Source organism: Phyllostomus discolor, chromosome 7, assembly GCF_004126475.2.
Source record: "Phyllostomus discolor isolate MPI-MPIP mPhyDis1 chromosome 7, mPhyDis1.pri.v3, whole genome shotgun sequence".
Lineage (NCBI taxonomy): Eukaryota > Metazoa > Chordata > Mammalia > Chiroptera > Phyllostomidae > Phyllostomus > Phyllostomus discolor.
Window position 1 is genome coordinate 36,773,750 of NC_040909.2, and position 17,428 is coordinate 36,791,177.

General features: G+C 51.3%; 1 protein-coding gene and 1 long non-coding RNA gene across 2 annotated transcripts in view; one reads left to right on the forward strand and one right to left on the reverse strand.

Annotated features, from left to right (window-relative positions):
• Positions 1–218: 218 nt before the first annotated feature.
• Positions 219–3,874, reverse strand: LOC118501616. Its single transcript, XR_004904238.1, has 2 exons — positions 3,783–3,874; positions 219–3,457 (listed from the first exon to the last, which is right to left on the reverse strand). It is a non-coding gene; the product is annotated as an uncharacterized LOC118501616 (long non-coding RNA).
• The window catches only part of PXYLP1 (2-phosphoxylose phosphatase 1), a 71,116-nt gene continuing 56,932 nt past the window's right edge, over positions 3,245–17,428 (forward strand). Inside the window, exons 1-2 of the mRNA XM_028518743.2 lie at positions 3,245–3,307; positions 3,730–3,891. The gene's annotated coding sequence lies outside the window, so the exon portion shown is untranslated. The remainder of the gene's footprint in view (positions 3,308–3,729; positions 3,892–17,428) is intronic.

Genomic DNA, 17,428 nt, shown 5'->3' on the forward strand with positions numbered 1-17,428 from the left:
CTTTGGAACTTAGAGCCTGGTCCAAATAAAGCGCCCTGCTCCCTCCCCCAGACAACTCCCTGATATTGCTGTTTCCTCCGTCTCTGTCCTCAACTACTTGTCTTCCCCCATAGTGAAGGCCCTTTAATGGTGAGGACAGAAGCCCATTGTTTCTCTAAGTCTACAGCACACATCAAAGGAGGCTGTGTAAACATTTGCTCAGTTTTTTGCCCAACGGATTGAAACTGAATTGAAGATGAGCCCTGTTCCTATCTGCTCTCTGTCTAGGCAGGGATTGGGTGTGTAAAACACATATGCATGACTTGGGTATCAGATGGGTGGGTTCAGCTTCCAGTGAATTTTGAGAGTTTCCCTGGGGCCAAGATATGTATGGGGAAATGACAAAGGAGCAGGGAACAGAAGGGGAGACCATGGTTATGAGCCAAAAACACTGTATTTTTTCATTTCTAATGTTTTACAGCCATCAGTGGGTGTGCTCGCTCCTCCATCAGACGAATGATGATGCCAGGCACTGAGCTATAGGCTTGGACTACTCAGGACTCTCTTGTTTGCAAGTGACAGAAAAACCAACTCTAATTTGTTTGGGGGAAAGCAGATTTACTGGACATGTAATGGAAAAATCCAGGTCCTGATGTCAGGCACGACGGAAAGCAGCCTGTCTCGACTCCTCTTTCCTTTGGGTCAGCCACAATCTCTAACATAGCCTCCCCAGGTGATGGCCAGATGGCCACTGGCTGCATCCTACCTCCTCAACAACCACAGAGGGAATAAGTTTGATGGGGCTAATGGTCTTGTGATGCTTCCCATATAGATTTTCCCTGTAGGAACCTTTTCTTTTTCTTTTCTTATAGCTCTATCCTCTTTCATGGCTCAGCCATGAGGTGTTATTATTGCCCTAAGGGTCAGGGGAAGGTGAGGGTGGGTACCACTCAGAAGCCAAAATCCACAGAGAGGCAGGAGGGGACCACCTTCTCCAGAACAGAAGGGAGCACAGAATCTGTCAGGGATGGGATGGTGAGGAAAGAGATGGAGAGAACGAGTCTAGAGAGAGTATGCCAGGTTCCCTGAGGAGCCTGAGGCCACCTCTGTGCCAGGTCTCAGCCTCGGGAGGGATATGGGACACAGACATCCCAGGTGGGTTGAGGAGGAAGCTGAAAGCAGACAGCACCTGTGCCCCACTTCCTGGTTGGAACTCTGCCCCAGGACGCCCTATGCGAATACTGCAAAGTAAAGTGGTGATGAGGAACATTTTGTGTGGAAATGGTTCCACATGGTGTCCCTGAGTCATCTTCAGTCCCTTTGTGACAGAGAAGAGATCCAGGAGCAGCCCCATGTTCCCTGTGGAAGAAGAGAAGGTGGCTGAGAGGGAACCACACGCTACGGGGCCACAGTGGCTGGGAGAGCAGGATGGACAGGTAACTCTATCCTGCCGATCAGAATCAAGCCCAAGGCTCGTTGGGCTGGTTGGCAAAGAGAAGCCATTTTTCTGGTGGACTTGTGGTGGTGAGGTCGTGAGCCTGGATCTGCCGGGGTCTCACATGGCGCCTGAGAGAGAGTCCAGTGCACATGGAAGGAAGCAAAGCTGAGGCGGAGTCCCTGGTCTTCAGTCCCCAGAACTAATCCTAGGCTCTTCATTTATATGAGCTGGTCAATTCTTTTTTTTTTTTCTTGTTAAAGCAAGTGTGAGTTGGGTTGTCTGTCATTTACAGCAGAAGGTGACCTGGCTAACTCCTATAGGGAAGAGGGAGGCAGCTCCAGCAAGGGATGGACCCTGGAACTAGTGGGAGGACCATCAGGAGGAACCTGGAGCAGGAAGAAGTGTTGGGTATGGAGGTGGGGACTGAGAGTCACGTGGGAAAGTCTGAGTGATGCTGAAGAGGACAGGTGTCTTTGTGCTGGGAGATACATGGTTCACTGGGAGGGGCTGTGTCAGCAGTCAGGACAGGACGGAGCTGAGGACAGGGTAGCATCACAGGAATGAGGTGAGAAAGGCAGGTTTGCTGGGTTTGGAAGCAAACACTGACTGGACACTGAGCCTTCAGGTGAGGAAGACATCCAGGTGGCTGGGGGAATGGTTAGATCACAGGGTAGATGAGTTTGGGAGCTGGGAAGAGAGAGAATTTGGTAAAAGAAGCCCTGGTTTGAGATGGGAAGTTCAAAGCAGAAAACCAGAGAGTAGGTAGAAATGTGGGTAAAATATGTGGGCGTAGAACATGGGTTTGGGAGCCCTGAACACAGGAGTGAAATTAGAGGCCAATGACTAGCTCCTCCAGAAAGTGTGCCTGGAAGGTAAAAATCAGTGTCTATTTTGCTCAAGGCCACATAAGGCATACAAGTGTCACTGCAGACTTCTGACACCATTTGAAAGAAATGTATGGCATCAAATCAAGCTCAATTCTCCGATGCCTGAGTTATAGAAATAGGTCAAATGCTGTGTCAATCTTCAGCAGCTTCCGAGGAAGCCGCGAGGCAGGGAGGCAGGCTTTGGGGACGGCTACTTCTCGGGGAAGCCTGCAGCCCATCCCTAAACAGAGTGGCAGCCAGGTCTCCACGGGGCCGGATGTGGTCGGCACCGGAAGAGAAGCGTGGAGTAGGTGAAGGGGGGATGGGGGACATGGTGGCGAGAATCGTGGCAGATTGCGTCCACGCGGCAGCAGTCACACAGCAGTGGCGGACCACAAACATACGCGCCCAGCCTAACGCCGTGATCAAAGCGGCGCCAGGCCATGCACACGGCCCAAATGCACCCACACTAGGGGCCCAGCCCGGGGCGGGGTTTGTGCGGGGTTTGACCGGGGCTTTGCCCCGGCCTAGACGTGCGTCGGAGTAATCCCTGATCCCCAGTCCCGCGTTGTGAGGCGCGCAGAAGCCCTGCTTGCACTGTGGCCGCGGTGCCTGCGCACTCAGACGCCCGTTACCGTAGCTTCCCCTCGCCGGGGGCTCTGCAGACTGGCCGGTCTTTGGGGGCTGCGTTTGGCATCAAAAAGTCAAGGGTCCTCTCTGCAGCCCCTGCTGCGCCCTTCTCCCCGGTCGGGCCGCAGGGCCTCCCACCTCCCCGCCTGCGGGGCGGAGCTCTAGGGCGCCTGGCGTGGGGCGGGCCGAGCGCGGACCGCGGCGAGGTCTACAGGGGGCGCTGTAGACCTGGTGGGACAACTGTCCCGCTGTCTGTGCGCGCGGTCCGTGCGCGCTGTCCTTACCACCCTAAGCGCCAGGCGGAGCCGAATCTGCTCGGAGCCCCGGAGCCGCGGAGCCTTGGAGCCGCGAAGCCGGAGGCGGGCCGGGCCGGGCCAGGCCGGGACCATGGGCGGTGAGCGCGGCACGGGCCGGGGCCGGGCTGGTCGCCGTTGAGGCTGAGCGGCGTGATGGCTTGAGGTGGGCGGTTGTTCCTGGGTCTGGGATTGTGAGACCGAGGGGGTCTTCTGGACGCGCCGAGGCCGGGACGACCCAGCAGTGTCTCCTGTGGGAGAGTGGTGGGGTTTGGGGACGGGCTTCCGCCGGGTCTGAATCCCGCAACTAAGCCTCCTCCCCTATCCCTGCGCCCTCACCAAACCCTAGTCCGACTCGTTCCCTCTCCCTAAGCTATCCCCTTCCCCAAGCCACCCCCCGCGCACCCCTAGTCCCAGCCCTCGCCTCCTCTGCACGCTCCAGCGCCCGCTCCCCAAGCCCTCGCCTCCTGTATCCTGGAGGGTGCCTGGTCCACCTCACTACCTCCCACCTTCCTCTCTCCAGCCCCGCGCCTCTCCGGCCTCGCCTGCCTCCACTCGAATCCCCGCCCTTCCAACCCTCTCCTGCTCGGCCCCCTCACTCCTGCCGCCGGATTCTGGCCCCAACTCGAGCTCCCCGGGTCCCGCTTCCCGCTTCCCGGGCAGTTCCGAACCCGCTTGTCCCCAGGTAAGAAGGCGGCGACAACTTCTCGGCGGCCTTTCTGGGGGTGGGGCTGGCTCCTCTCCGCAGCCACCTGCGCCCCGCGCCTGAGGGCGTCCTGAGGCCCCGAGGCGGGGTCGCTCCGTGTGGGGGCTGACTTGCCTGAAAGCTCAGGTTAGGACTGCGTGGTTCCGACCCCATGGCGTTGCTTTTGCTCGTGAACTTGAATGTGTCACGATCCTTTAAAGAAGCTGGCTTTGTCACACACAAAATTGCATCTGCTTAGGGCAGGTTGCATTGTGGCTGCAGGGGTCTTTCAGGTTGTACCTGTGGATGGTTAAAGGATCAGCGGTGCAGCGGATGTGGAGCCATTATTTTCCCGCTTCGGCTGGGCGCCAAGCTGTAACGAAGAAACGAGGCTACCACCGCCTGGGGGTCCAGGGTCTTCTAGCTAAGGCGCAGTAGCTTTGTAAGCATTCAAAAAGTGAAATCAAGAGAGGTGTGGACTCAGATCGGTTCGAAGGGGGAAATGTGAGGTGGGTGGCCAAGGGGGATTCGCAACTTGGGGACATTTGTTGCTCTTTGGAGAAGGCCCTCGATGAGCCCTTTGTGGAACAGCCAGTGCCCAGCCCAGCCTTGCAACGTGACTGCCTGCAGCCGGTGCTTGGCAACAACTCCTCCTCAGAGGTGCTGGTGCCCAGTCTGGACTTCTGTAGGAAGAGAGTTTAACACAGATGGTTTGACAAGCCTCGTGTTGCCTGGAGAGAGGTGGAGATGCTTGGTTACAGCCTGAAAGCCAGGGCATGAGTCTGCCCCTCCCTGTTCCAGGCTGGCATTAAGACTTGGATTAAAGTGTTTGCTGATTGCAAAGAAATGACACGTAGGGGGGCTACATCTCTTTTAGGGATTGGCCAGCCCACCCTCACTGACGCGTGGGAGGCTGCTTTTGGGCACCAGGGAAGGCATGAAGCACCTGGTCTCTGGAGAATGGCTCTCTAAGCATTTACGAAACTGCATTATCAGTAACTTATTATTAATGATTGGCTTGAATAGTAATCAGCTCAATACTCATTCACCCTTGAATGGTGAATTAATCAATAATTAGCTCCGGGTCACAGTGGGGCTCAGACGACCCCTCCGAGTGTCACACATTCCCGTGGGCACCTCCTCAGCACTCACCACTCCTCTCTGCAATGAGCTGTTGACTCTTGGATGCCACACTGGCCGGGGCCAGGGTTTAACTCTCTGTGTGGCCCCAGCACCCAGCCTGGCACCCTCTAAGTGGTAGGTACTTAGTGTTTCTCTAAAGAAATGGATCCTCCTCTTGAATCCAGTCTGAGTCTATAACCCATGTTTTTCCATTGTGCTGCACTATTTTCAAAATGTTGTTGCCCTTAAATTCATCAAATTTTCAAAACAAATACTCACATATATATAATTTCACTAGAGACAAATTCCTTTCTGTGTGTATTTGGGACAGAGAGCTCAACTTATAGGTTAGGCTCTGACAGCTGGGTCTGTAACCTCAGTGGGGCCTCCAGAATTTCCAGGAAGGAAATTAGTTGTCCTCATTCCAGAATTGGGGTGAGAGCCTGATGGGCCCTCTGGGGAGCTAAGGCTGTTTGCTGAAAGCTGAGTCCTCCACAGCATAACCGATAGGGCCCTGAGCTGTGGCCACAGCTGTCTTCTGCATCCCTCATCCTGCCCAGGAGAGAGGAAGCACTTGGAGACCTGTTACACTTGTGGAGCCCACCAGCAGCTTCAGATTGCACCATCACCCCTCCAGCGGTTGCTGCCCACCCCAAATAACTGCTTCCCATGCAGAGCTGGAGTGCCCCTTTGCGCACATTTCTGGTAATATGGTTTGCAGCTCTGTTGGGGGGAGGAGGCAGGTGCTCTTGGATGGTGTTTCTGTCAGAGGCGGCTGTGAGACACTGGCAGATGGAGCCAAGTGCAGACTTCTGCCGTGTCAAAGGTCAGCCCTGGAGAATACAGCCAGAGGCTGAGGGGGTGGGAGCACCTTGCGCTCCTTTTCATCAGGAGATCAGGAAGAGCTGGAATTCAGAATGCCACTTGGATGCAGGAACCTGTACTGCCCATAGGTTCCCGGATCTCATGGGCTTATCTTTCTTACCCAGACTGTCTCTGTCCCCAGGTCTGGCTCTTACCCAGAATCCCTGCAGCTGGTGAAAATCTGTTTTCTGGAAGAGGTTTAATTAATGCCTGCAGCTTCTGGGTGAGAGAGGGAGGGAGGGGCTGAGACCGACTCTGCTATCTGGAGGTGGGAAGGAAAAGATGAGAGAATATCCAGGGTACTAAGGATTCAGAGGGGAAGACTTCCACCCTGGAACAAGGTTCTTGGTTGGTGGATTAGGACTTGTGCCCACGTGCTGGTGTAGGAGTTACCTTAAGAGCAAAGTCACTGAGATAGGAATAATGGCCCTTCAGTCACCTGAAATAAAGTTTGCTGGGTCCACCCTTCTGGTTTCTAGGCTTTGAAAGCCAGCCGAGAGTTCAGCTTAGCAAGGTGGGAGAGCACTGAGCCATTTTAAGTTTCTGAATGAGGGCTGTGCCTCTGTGGGTATGATGGCCTAAGCGACATGGGTCTGGGGTCACCTTACACCTAAGATGCTGAAGGGTGAGTCCAGGGAGTGGGAAAGAGAGGGGCAGCCAGGAGGGCCTGTGCACCTACACTGAGTGGATGAAGAAGAGGCTCCAGCTACCTTCCACTAGGGTTGTGGGCATTTTGACAGAAGCAGCCTCCCAGGGCCCCTTCGTGAATGTGCTGGGCAGCCTTGCAGATGGATTAGGGCCCAGAGATACTGCAAGGCAGTTATGAGAAGGCCCCTGCGAACCAGGAATGAATTGCATGGTCTGCTCTGAGTCCAAAAGTCAGGTGGGTCAGGGTGGTCTAACTGAGCCACAGACTCCAGCCTACTAGCCTCCAGCCCCAGGATCAGCAGGCTGCACTGGCTTTTGGAAAGGAACAGGTCAGTCAGCTTCCTTCCAGAGCAAGGAGAAAGTTCATGATGAAAAAGGCACTGAGAAAAGAACTTAAAGAAGCCTTGTGGGGTAGTTCCTGCAGCCCAGAGGCCACCTGCTCCTGCATCCTCTTGGCTGGGTCACCTGTGCATCACTGTCTCTCCCTCCCTCTCTTCCCCCTTCTCCACCAGCCCTGTGCATCAGTGGAGCCGCCTCTGTGCTGGTCCCCAGGGTGAGGGAGAGTTTGTGCAACTCAAACATCTGGTAGCAACTGTAGGAACTTGAAAATCCTGTTTGTTTTCACAGTCACTTCTCCAACTTATGCATTCATGTTTCTGTATTACTAGGCATCCCTTTGTCATCTGCTTACCACTTTCTGTGCCTCGGTGTCTAACTGACTCTTTAGAGAGATCTATAGCCAATAGCATAGAACCAGGAGTTTAAAATGAGGCTGAGTTGAAAGTTATTGCACCTAGTTTTCACACCCCCAACTCTCCCTCTCCACTCTGTGTGTGGTTAGAGTTATCATATCAAACTTATAAATAGTTTGAATACTGTTTGTTCTTCCCCTCAGTTATATGGAGATATGTGTCTTTCCAAACAGCAGAACCACAGCTGATTTTTAAAAAGATTTTATTTATTTATTTTTAGAGATAGGAGAAGGGAAGGAGAAAGGGAGAGAAACATCGATCGCGCTGACGGGGAGTCAAACTGGTGACCCTTCATGGCTGACGCTCAGGCCACTGAGCCACGCCAGCCAGGGCTAGCTGACTTTCTTAGACCTGCTTCATTCTTGGATCGAGCCCCAAACTTCATGCCTTCAGAGCTAAGTAAGCAATATCATTTTGAGCTTTTTAATTATAAAATAAAATGAAGCTCTTGCTTGCTAATTTTGTCATCTGCTAATAGGAAAATCTAAAGTTAGACTAAAACATTTGCTGCCTCATTAACTCTTTGTGCTTCTAAAGTGAACAATGCAGTTGGATTAAGGTAGAGAAAAGTTACTGAAGTTATAGTGGAAATGTGTGGAAGCTCAGAGATAACAATGAAGGGAGACAGTCTGGTAGAAGTAAATTGTTCAGCTTTACACGGTTACTAAAATGTGGGGAGATAAATAGGAACTTTTGTAGAAGTCTAGGCATGTGTAGAATTTTGCCAATTATAGACTGATAAGTATAGAAATTTGACCTGTCATTGTAATGAAATATACTAATTATTATGTCATACATTATGTTTATACAATACCTTATACACATAGGCAACCATTCCCATGACCTTGTTCAATCCTTCCAGCAAGTCTGGGATGGGACCTCCTTAGAGATGGTGAAACAGGACCGCAGGGTGTTTAAAAGGCTTCCCCTAGAATTCATGTATTGTGAGCAGAGGATACTATGTAAACCTAGATAGTCCTGCTACAGTTGCTTGATAACTAAATGTGGTTACATAGTTACTTAAAAAGTATAGGGTCTCCTGCTTAGGAGCGTCAGTTTTCATTAAAAGTCAAACAAACAGAAACAGTGCATGCTTAGCACCATGAGAAACCTCTGGGAGGATTTCTCCCGTTTGGGGCTGTCAGATGTCCTCTGCTGATGATTCCTAATGCTAGAGCACCTGACTTTGGTGGCATCTTCAGCACATTGCAGTAGTTCAGGGTGTAGACTCTGAGGCTAGACTGGCTTTGAATTCTGGGTCTCCCATTACTAGTCTTTACCCTTGGGCAAGTTAGTTACTTAACCTCTGTGTGCCGCAGTTTCCTCATTTGTAAAGTAGGGATGATGATAACCACGCCTACCCCATGGTATCGTTGTGAAGCTGAAATGAGATTGCAGGTGACAAGGACTTGGAGCAGTGCCTCACACGTGGTCTGTGCTGTTATTACTATGTATTCATCCCTTAAAAGTACCTCCTTGGGGCAACCAACTGCACTGACATAATGAATATAGGAGAATGGCTAAGACACACAGTCTCTGTTCTCATGGAACAGAGGACATTGTACTTCGGTTCATAGCAAAGGACATGCATGGTAGTGAAGACATCTCCCCGGCACTCACCTGGCTCTTGGCCACTGGCCAGGCATGGCCTGCAGAGGGTTGCCCATGGTGGGTGAGGGGAATGGTCTTCAGCTGGCACACACTGGTATGACATGGCCTCGCCAGCTATTTAAGACAAGTGCTGTTTGACTGGTGTGTGTCTGACACATGCTGGTGGTTGATGTTTTAACTCTCACTCTGGGCCTGAGGTGGTTCGTGGGAAGTGTGCTGTGAGACCCTTAGCCTAGTATGTGGTTTGCCAGCGCCATCCTTGGTCCTGGTGGACAGCACACTGCCCGGACCAGTTTGGTACTTGGCTCTTCAGCAGCCCCAGAAACCCGCGAGACCCTCAGAAACCCAGTTCTCTGTGTGAGGAATGGTCCAGCCGCTCCGGGGCCGGCAGGGGGCCCGAGGCAGAGGGCCAGACAGCCATATTTCCAGTGCCTGCCAGAGCCGGAACCTCCTAGGTGGGGAGGTCTCTGGGAAACTGTGTTGATAGGCTTGGGTTTAATAAACTGGTCCCGGAAAGGGAGGTCCTTCCTTCTCAGATCTCATCCTCATTTGCTCCATGTGTCCCACAAAGAAACTCCCGCCTGGCCTGGCAGAGTGCCGGCGGAGCCCCTGCCGTCGCCGCTGGCTCAGGGCCGCCACTGATGGGCGGAGCGCGGGAGCACTGCTTGCGACAGAGCCTCAGGAACCTGAGTCGCATGGGCCTGGGGAGTGCGATTAGCACGCTGTCCGCTCTCCACCGGGGTCCTACGGACTGATCAGCTGGCAGTCAGCCTGGAAACCTGATCATCATCGGGTCTCTTAATGGGGAGCCTGCTTCTGTGCGTTCATGTTCAAACCACTGCAATTTGAAGTCAATGAGGCTTTGTCTTTTTTTTTAATCCTTGCTGCCCCACACTTGGAAAATAAATGGCAAATGATGCTACTCATTTTAAAAAATCATTTCTTTGTTATGTAAGCCTAATTGAATTAAAAGGAGGAAAGCATTTTCTGCAGTTTCCAAGTGGTCCCCCAGGTGCTCCGACTTCTCTGGGCTTGGCTGCCTCCTGATTTCCCAGAGGGGCCGTCTTTTGTCGCCAGTTCGTCTGTCTCCATCACAGCTCCTGAAGGGAACGCAGACCTGAGCAACCAGAGCTTGGACAGTTACAGTTAAAGGTCATGCCATGGACTGTTGTTATTGTTCTCCTCTGTCTTCTCGGTGAAAAATTACTGTGTCTTCCTCGAAAAGGAAGTCATATTTTAGGAAATAGTTAATGGCAGCAGGCAAGAAGATCTGAGCAAGGCTGTCTCGTCCTCGGTTCCCATAATTTCTGGCATTTCTAAGTTAACGGTGTATGGTTTTTTAATTTTCTCCTCTTGTGCATCTTGCTGTAATGACTGCTGATTATCTTGAAACAGTTGCATTAGTTGATGGTGTTGAACAAGTCGATGCACAGTGAGTAATTGCAGTTGGCTTGGCTGAGCAAAGCACATTCTTTTGCGTGGCTTTTTAGCTTGAGGAGTGTTTGTTTGCTCTGTGTGCGTGGTGGGAACTCCTTGCCTCTGCCTGCCCACCGCCCAGTGCTCACACTCCCCTGGGACATCGTGCGTCATCACAGTATCCAGTGCCCACTGCTTCAGGATGGTCCACTCGTGGGCCGGGCTCCCCAGCCCCTGGGACCTCTGGGAGGGCAGGGCCACCCCCGATCTCCTCTAAATCTTCAGTCCGTAGCCCAAGCACTGGCGTGAAACAGGCCTTAGTAAAGGCTGGGCCTGTGAATGAGTGAGAGGCTGCAGAGCAGCGGGTATTGTGTTTGGCTCCAAGTAACAGAAGGCCCTACCTTAGTGCCTTAAGCAAATAACGGTTTGTTTTTCTCGTGTAATGGGATGTCTGAGGGTAGGTGGCTGCTGGCATTGGCCTTTCCTTCAGGGTGGCACAGTGGCTGCTACGGGGAGGGGGCTCCAGCCCCACTAGCTGGTACCTTTTATCAGAAAAGCGAACATTTTCCTCAAAACGCCCAGCAGACCTCCCCCGATGTTTCCCGGCCAGAACTGTGTCACATGACCGTGCCCGGTTAGAATGGCCAAGTGAGTGTTTAGCCGGGCACAGCGTTGCACAGACAGGCTCTCTGCTGAAAAACAAACCAAATTGCATTCAATGGCTCAAATATGACAGACAATTATTTTTTCACACTCAAAGTCTAGCGTGGCTGTTCCCGATCAGTGGAGGGTCTCTTTCCAGGGGTGATCTGGGGCCGGGGCTCTGAAGGCTGCCGTGCTTTCATCAGCACAGAGGAAGGAGCTTGGAGGGTGGGGGAGGAGCCACGGACCAGGCTTGGAGGTGGTGATTTACTTCTACTACACTCCCTTGGCCAGGGCTCAGTCACACGGTCACACCTGCTGCAAGGCAGGCTGGGAAAGGCGGTCCAGCCCTGAGCCCAGGAGGAAGAGCACCTGGGTTTCATGAATAGCTGGCATGCTCTGCCTCACTCTTCTCTCCTCCCGCACGTCAGGATTCTCTTAACCAGAAAGAAGGAAAGAATATTGACGGGCAACGGGGGTGTCTGTCTTAGAAGGAAACACTGTGCTAGGGAGGCTCCAGCCAAAAACAGTCTTTATTCCCAGATCATTTGTCTTCAATCCCTGCCTCTGTTCCTGAGTTTGGGAGCTGGGCCAGCAGGACAATGGAAGGTCCTTATTATTCCTGTTTTTTGACCCAGGACATGTTCTTAACAGCTTTGTTGTCTCTCTCTCTCTCTTTCTAGATTTTATTTACTTATTTTTAGAGAGAGAGGAAGGGAGGGAGAAAGAGAGGGAAAGAAGCATTGACCTGTTGCCTCTTGCACATGCTGCGACCAGAAACCAGGCCCACTACCCAGGCATGTGCCCTGATCAGGGATTGAACCGGTGACCTTTCACTTCGAGGGACAACGCCAAACCAACTGAGCCACACCTGTCAGGGCTGTTCTTAACAGCTTTGTAGGGATGCATTCTAGTCGATCTCCCTCAGCAGTTGGAGTTTACCCAAGAAAAAAATGGCCTTCAGCCCCCTTCAAAGCCACAGTTGCCTATGAGAGTGCCAAGCCTACGAGAGAGCTCCTTGCTCAGGAGCCTTGCAAGTGCCCCCACTCACCCATTCTTCCAAAGTCTCTCCTGCCACTCAGCTGCAACACCAGCCCACCTGGGGGGCGCAGCGGAGAGGATGCTGCTAGGAGTGTCCTCTGCTTCCCACTCAAATTCATTTCCCAACCACTTCCTGCTATGTTTTTCTCAGTAAACATTAATGAGTGATCCATTGATCTATTGGGTTTTAATGCTTTGTTCTTGTTCGGCTGATTGGAGGTTTCTGTGACAGTGTCCTTCTTAGGGCCCTTCTTTCCTCCTGCCCTTCCTTCCCTTTGCACCTCCTGCTTGCTTGGCTCTGAGTCCACCCAGCCCTGGGGGAGGCAAGCAAAGAAGCTGACAGGAGCCTGTGCAGGTGATGAGTGTTGTGGGAGGACTGTGGTTGCCCAACCTTGGAGGACCTCACCCAGTGATGGGATCGGGGAGGGCTTCCAGAGGGAGGTGACGTTTGAGCCAAGTTGAAGGATGAACAGGAGTTAACCAGATCAAGAAGGCCTCTGGACCAAGAGTAAGTTGGGCACAGAGTTATGAGAAGGCGCATGCTGGGTTTCGGGGAGCAGTGTGTCGCCCAGTCCCGGAGTTCGGCTGTGTGGTGTGGCCATTCACTCATTTAACACCATGGTGAACAAGGCAGATAAGGTACCAGCCAAAAGGGAGCTCAGGGCCTGGGGCTGTGGGTGCAAGGGGAGGAGGCTGCAGGGGAAGCTGGCCAGTGTGAGGAGGGCGTGGCCGCTGTCGGAGACGGGGCTCCACAGGGCTTGCTGTTGGAGGCCGGGTGGGATACGGCCCATTGTTCATGCTATCACTTCTCTTGCCTTGCCCCTCTGCCTTTAGTTCTCAGCTGGTCCTTTGCCCAGGCATTACTCAGGCTATGAAAATAGAGGCTGGCACCAGAACCGGAGCCTGTAGTTGGTGGGGAAAGCTGAAACTGTCATTACACATCCAAATAGGTGCCAGCCAGAGTTTTGATGGAGCGCTTTCTTGGAACCCCAAGGACAACGTTCTAAATTGGCTACATTTTATTTTTTCCTGCAACTCATACCAAGAATTCTGACCACTCGCCTCAGAATATGTGCTGCTTGTTCCTATTGCCCACTCTGTCAGCACATTGAAATGAATGTTTAACGCAAAAATCCTCGAAGTAAGGGCTTGCCTGGCCATGGGCTAGCCCGGTTGGAGGGGCTGGGTCCCCTCCCTGAGGCCCCCTAGGTGCTGCCAGGCTGTCCTTCAGGGGCTCCTCTCGGTGGAGGACTACAGTCCTCACTGCCTGAGATGGGAGGCGCTCTCACCGGCTGCAGTTTTACTCTGTCTCCCTATGGACATGAGGGCTGAGCCAGCGTTGGGCAGAGTCCTCAGCAGCATTTATTGTGATGAATGGCCCCAAGGGTGGTCTCCTTCATTCTCTACGCCCAGCCCTGTTCATTAGGGTGGAATTGACAGTGCTAGGGGCGGGGCTGTGGTGCAGGAGAGGAACCTTGGGGCTCCTTTGAGTGAGGCCAGTGCTGCTTGCAGGGCACTTGGTCTCCAGGTAGGGAACTCAGACCACTCCAGGGTGTGTACTGGGTGCCTTCTTGGCACTAAGGGCTGTAGGGAATGATGGTGTCTTTTATGTTAATGCGTTGACTTTTGGCAAAGCGTCCAGTGACCTAAGGATGAGGGCTGGTTGCTAGGAGAACCAACCTTGTGATTAAAGGGTTGGAACTTTCAGTCTCACCCTCAGACCTCTGGGGAGGGGGGAGGGGCTAGAGGTCGAATCAGCCACCAGTGGTCAGTGACTTGATCAACCATGACTGTGTAATGAAGCCTCCATAACAACCTGGAAGGATGGGACTCGGAGAGCTTCCAGATTGGTGGACATGCGGAGATTCAAGGAGAATGCGCACCTGGAGACAGCATGAAAGCTATGTGACTTTTCCCACATCACATACCTTGCCCTCTGTATCTCCTCCATCTGGCTTTTCCTGAGTTATATCTTTTTATACGAAACCAGTGATCTAGTAAGTAAAATATTTCTTTGAGCTCCATGAGCAGCCACCCTAGAAATGAATCAAACCCAGGGAGGGGGTTCAACAGAACCTTCGGTCTGTCGCTAGTTGGTCAGAAGGACCAGGGACAGCCTGGGTGTGTGGTGAGGGGGCAGTCTTGTGCAACAGCCATTTACCTGTGAGATCTGATGCTGTCTCCAGGTAGATGGTGTCAGAATTGAGCTGAATGGTAGGGCACCCAGCTGGTGTCAGGGAATTATTTGGTGGTGTGGGGGGAAAGTCCCAATACACATTGGAATTAGGTACAGAACTGTTACTACCCTAAGTGCTTTCCAGAAAATATCTAATCCCTTCCACTACCCTGTGAAGGGGGTTATTCACATTCCACTAGAATATAATCTCCATGAGGGTAGGAGTTTTGAAATGATTTGGTCATTACTAATGCCCAGTTTCTATGGCTGTACTTGGCATATAGAAGATGCTCAGTAAATATTTCTTGTATGAATAATTGAACCATTATTTACAGGTATGGGAACTGCAGCTCAGAGGTGCCACAGCTGCTAAGTAGTGGAGCAAAAGGCCTTGGTCTCAGTCCCAGAGAGGTACCATGAGCTGACTTGGGAACCCCAGAGTCGTTGGCCTTAGGATGTGGGTTACTTCTACAGCAGCACTGTAGGAAGGTCCACAGCCTGCCTGGCCTGCCGCTCTGACCGAATGCAGCACAACCTTGGCAAAACCCATCAGTTGTGTAACAGTGAGCTGCAGGCCGTCATATATCAAGGCCTAGAAGGTTGTCCGTCTTCTTGCTGCCAGTGCTGGCCTGTAGCTCAAGGGCGGGCAAGGGTGGGGGGTGATGAATACACAGGAGTGTATTATTCATCAGCAGCTCCTTCATTCTGCCATGCTTGTTGTTCAGGAAACTGTGACCCCCTGCCCCTAGACAGAACCTAGTCTGGCTCCAGCCATTCTCCTCCCAGGTCACTGATGACTCACTGCCTAAAACCTGCCCTCAGCCAACAGTACAGGGAGGGTGGGCTTTGTGGCGACCTCGGTACCAGTGTGCGCATCATTCATCCTCCTCAAAACACCTGTTCCCATCAGGCATGCCCACTGCCATCCTCCTTGCCCTTTGAGCTTCAACACTGTTTCTGTAACACTGTTTCTGACTCTCCCCTGAAGCCCTCTGTGACCATCTAGCACTTAGAGCTCCTGCCTCTGGCCCCTGCAGCTTCAATCTGTCTGTAACAGTGCATTTCCTGGTGGTGTTCCTGGGTCCTGCAGATGGGTAGGGCACGAGGCCCCTCCCAGGAAACTGCTTTTATCTTTCTCACACATCGGATTCCATGTTAGGTTGAGTTTTGAAAGGAGGTACTCTTTCAAAATGTCTGATCTCTTTATAATTCATCATGGACCTGCCTGGTGACTTCTTGCTTAACTACATCATTTAAAAATAATTTAAATGAGTCTTACAGCTTGCTTTTTTTTCTGATTGTAAAAGTCATACAGTATATGAGATCTGTCCAGGAAAAGTCCAGCCATTGTTAACGTAACAAGAACAGTTTGCTTGACATCACGATGTAACCTGGCAGCCAAGGCGAGTGGACTGAAATGTGCATGTGTGAACAATGACGACTTCACTGTACTAGTCAGTGGGGGTAGTAGATGCTGTTGAGTGAGCATGTGTACCGTGTGGCTGTGGCATTCAAAATGATTGATCGAGCAGAGCAACAAATCTGCATCAGATTTTGCATTAAGCTTGGATATTCCTCCACAGAGACTATTTGGATGATTCAGAAGGCCGCAGCTCTGGGCTGCTGGTGACTGGCAGCTTCATCACAACAATGCACTTGCTCATGCATCATGTCTTATGCAGAGTTTGTTTGAGAAACAGTGTATCACCCAGGTGACTCAGCCCCCCTACACCCCAGATTTGGTGCCCTGTGACTTCTGGTGTTTCCCAAAACTAAAATCACCTGTGAAAGGGAAAAGATTTCAGACTATCAATGAGATTTAGGAAAATACAATGGGACAGCTAATGGCGATTGGGATAACTGTGTGAGGTCTCAAGATGCCTGCTTTGAAGGGGACTGAGATGTCATTGTCCTGTGTACAATGTTTCTTGTATCTTCAATAAATGTCTGTATTTTTCATAATTGTGGCTGGATACTTTATGGACAGACCTTGCATATTTTTAACTTGACAGTATCTCCTAGAGGTTTGTCCACATGCACACCTAAGTCTACCTCTTTCTTTTTTTAAGGCTGAATCCTATTCCATTGTATGGACAAACTCTAATTTTTCCACCATTTCCCTGTGAGTGAACATATCAGTTGTTTCCAATTTTTAAAAAAGATTTTATGTATTTATTTTTAGAGAGGGGAAGGGAGGGAAAAAGAGAGGGAGAAAAACATCAATATGTGGCTGCCTCTTGTGTGCCCCCTACTGAGGACTTGGCCCATAATCCAGGTGTGTGCCTTGACTGGGAATCGAACTGGGGGCCAGGGGACCCTTTGGTTCTCAGGTTGGTGCTCAATCCACTGAGCCACACAGCCAGGGCTTGTTTCCAGATTCTTACAATTACTTATATCTCTGTTTTGTACATATGAGTGAATATATTTGAACATACCCAGAATGTGAATTCTTGTGTGTTTATTGTTTTAACAAGACCACCACTTCTTCATGAATTCCATACCTGTTAACCCTGGGGGAGGGGGGGGGGACAGTTTGCCACCCCCAAATATACCTTTTTGGGTATTTGATATTTTAAATTGGTTACTTTTAAGAAATCGGAGGGGTTCAGAATGAGTCTCCCCAGAATGTGTTGCCCCAGCATGCAGATGATTTCCAACTAAAAACAAAATCCAACAAAGTTAAGAGGTGCTTTTCACTCCCTTCTTACTTGCCTGTAGGAATTGAGATAGAAACCTGTGTGAAGGAAGGGACCATCTTCCACCTTCACATAACAATCCAAGTGGGGCCGACTGGGAGGAACCAGCAAACTCCTTGGGTGACCCAGCAAGAATTCCTTCACCACATGTTTACTCCTTCCCATCTACCTGTGAATTGCCCACCTCCCCTTTGAAGTCCAAGCCACCACCAGCCCCCCACCCCCACTTCTCCTTAGTTCAAGATGGCAAATAAGCCTCAACTGCCTGATTTGTCCTGGGGTCTCCTATTCTCACAGGGCCCTGTATGTACATACATAATTAATTTGGTTATTTTCTCCTGTTAACCTGTCTCTCATCAGTTTGAATATTAGGCCAGCCAGAAGAACTATGAGTGAAAAAAAGGGAATTTTCCCTTCCCCCTACAACCCTCTCAGCAGCAGTGTGTGAAAGAATTCATCCCCATTGAGATTCATATGCTAGAGATGAGTGACCTTATTCCCCCCCTCCCACGATCTGAAGGGTGAGAAATGCCATATCACTTTAAAATGTGTATTTCTTTCCATTCTGG